Source organism: Chinchilla lanigera, unplaced genomic scaffold (assembly GCF_000276665.1).
Source record: "Chinchilla lanigera isolate Chin_1 unplaced genomic scaffold, ChiLan1.0 scaffold00187, whole genome shotgun sequence".
NCBI lineage: Eukaryota > Metazoa > Chordata > Mammalia > Rodentia > Chinchillidae > Chinchilla > Chinchilla lanigera.
The window spans coordinates 252131-254654 of NW_004955588.1; the positions used below are offsets into that span (position 1 = coordinate 252131).

A 2524-nucleotide genomic window follows, 5' to 3' on the forward strand; every position below is an offset into this window, starting at 1 on the left:
GTGGTGGTATCTTCAAAGTGGTTTCTCAGGAAGACAGAGATATGCAAGTAGGATCTAATAAGTAGTTACAGCCTAAGGGTTGTCAAAAATAGCATATTACCTCCTCACCAGTGACTCCTTTCACTGAGGTATGGCTGAGTTCAGGCTGGCCTTGAGCTCACTATGTAGCCCAGGCTGACCTCAAACTCACAGCAATCCTCCCTCAGCCTCTCAAGTGCTGGGATTATAAACATGCACCACCATCACTGGCGCTCCCGTTTGTTCTTTCTCTCTTTCTTTTTTCTTTTCCTTCTTTTCTTCTGTATCAAAGAATGAACCCAGAGCCTTTGTACTGAGCTCCATCCCCAGCGCTTTTATTCAAAAGTGTTCTTTTTGGTTTGTTTGTTTGTTTGTTTGTTTTGTTTGTTTGTTTTTGAGACAGGCTTTCACTAAGTCAATAAATTGACCAAGCTGGACTTGAACTTTGATCCTCCTCCCTCAGCCTCCTAGAGTGCTGAGATTACAGGTGTATGCACTCTGCTTGGCTCTTCCATGCTGTTTTGACTACTATATCTCTGTACTATATTTTGATGTCAAATAGTATAATGCTTCCTGCTGTGTTCTTTTTGCTCAAGATGGCTTTGGCTTTAGGGAGTTTTTCATGTTTCCACAACAAATTTTTTCCTACTTCTATGAAGAATGTCACTCATATTTTGATAGAGATTGCACTGAATTTGTAGCTCACTTTGGATAGTATGGATTTTTTTTTTTTTGGTCTTTTTGAGACAGGGTCTCATTATGCAGTTCAGGCTGGCGTTGAGCTCACTTTGTACCCCAGGTTGGTCTCAAACTGGAAGTGATCCTCTTGCCTCAGCCTCCCGAGTGCTGAGATTACAGGCGTGCACCACCACGCCCAGCTAGTATGGACATTTTAACAATACCGATTCTTCCAATTTGTGAACAAAAGATAGTTTTCCATTTTTTTGTCTTCAAATTCCTCAATCAATGTTTTGTGGGGTTTTTTTGGTCTTTTCTGAGACAGGATCTCACTATGTAGTTTAGGCTGGCCTTGAGTTCACTTTGTAGCCCAGGCTGGCCTCGAACTCACAGCGATCCTCCTGCTTCAGCCTCCCTAGTGCTGGGATTACAGGTGTGCACCACCATGCCTGGCTCAATCAATGTCTTATAGTTTTCACTGTACAGATCTTTCATGCCTTAATAACTGAAGAAAATGTCAACTATCCACTATAATGTGGATTTTTTTTTTGTTTTTTGGGGGGGTTTTTTTGTTTGTTTTTTTGCTACTGGGAATCGAACTCAGGACCTTGAGCTTGCCAGGCAGGCCCTTGTGCTGCTGAAATATATCTCCAGCCCTTACAATGGCTTTTTAAGTCAATTTCTTCCTATAATTTCATTGTCTTCTTGTTTACCTTAAGGCTATTTTATCAGGTTATATCTTTCCACTAAATTGAACTACTTAACATTACCTATTAGTCCTCTCCATCTCTAATATTACTTTTTTTGGTTTTTGGTTTTTTTTTTTCAGATGATCTCACTATGCAGGTCAGGCTGGCCATGAACTAACTGTGTAGCACAGGTTTTGACATTGAATTCACAGGCATGCACCACCATATCCAGCTTTAAGAACTATTTTGTCTGATGTTAATATAGGTTTCAGTTTTCTTTTGATTGGTATTTACCTAGTGTACCTTTTTCTATCCCTTCTATTTTCAATCTTTCCATGTCTTTAAATTATAGATGAGTATTTTTTAAACATCATATGACTAAACTGGAGCAAAGACCTAAAAGTGGGTATTTGTCATTTTTTGTCTGACCAACATCCAAAAATCCTCCTATTTGGAAATTTTCCTTTATATGATCTGTGGGAGACAGAATCTTATTCCCTCTAGAGGCCTAGAGAAATCAAATATTCCCTTTCCCATCCTCTGGCAGCTCAGGTGCTGGTGTATGACTTGGCCTTGGCCAGTCAGATGGGTTGGAATACTGAGTGACACAAAGATGACACAAATTGTCAACCCTGGTTGGGCCTGGATAGGAGACCAAGATGACACAAACTGCAATCCAGGCATGGCAGAGGCCACAGTATCCAATGACAGCAGCAGCAATGATCAGCAACAGCAGCGTATGGTCGTGGTGATGTCTCGTGCCAGCACTGCCCTAACCAGACTTTTCCTGTGCAGACCTTGGCATGGTTTCTGACTGCTGGCTTTTGTTGGTTTCCACCTGTTTATAAGAGTATTTCTCCTGAGAAGTACCTGATTTTTTCCATAAATATCTTTTCTGTTTAAGAAAAGAGAACTCCAGGCTGGGTATGGTGGTGCATATCTGTAATCCCAGCACTTGGGAGGCTGAGGCAGGAGGGTTGCCACGAGTTTGAGGCCAGCCTAATGAATTCAAGACCAGGCTGCATTACATGGGGAGACCCTGTATCCAAAAAAAGAAAAAGAAAAGAAGAAGGAGAAGGGTAGGTAGAAGAGGAAGAGGAAGGGGAAGGGGAAGGAGGAAGAGAAGGAGAAGAAGAAGA

At 41.6% G+C, this 2524-nt stretch overlaps 1 pseudogene; it reads left to right on the top strand.

Moving 5' to 3' along the window:
• The first annotated feature begins 1998 nt into the window (after window positions 1-1998).
• LOC106147588 overlaps window positions 1999-2524 on the top strand; it is a 6430-nt pseudogene continuing 5904 nt past the window's right edge.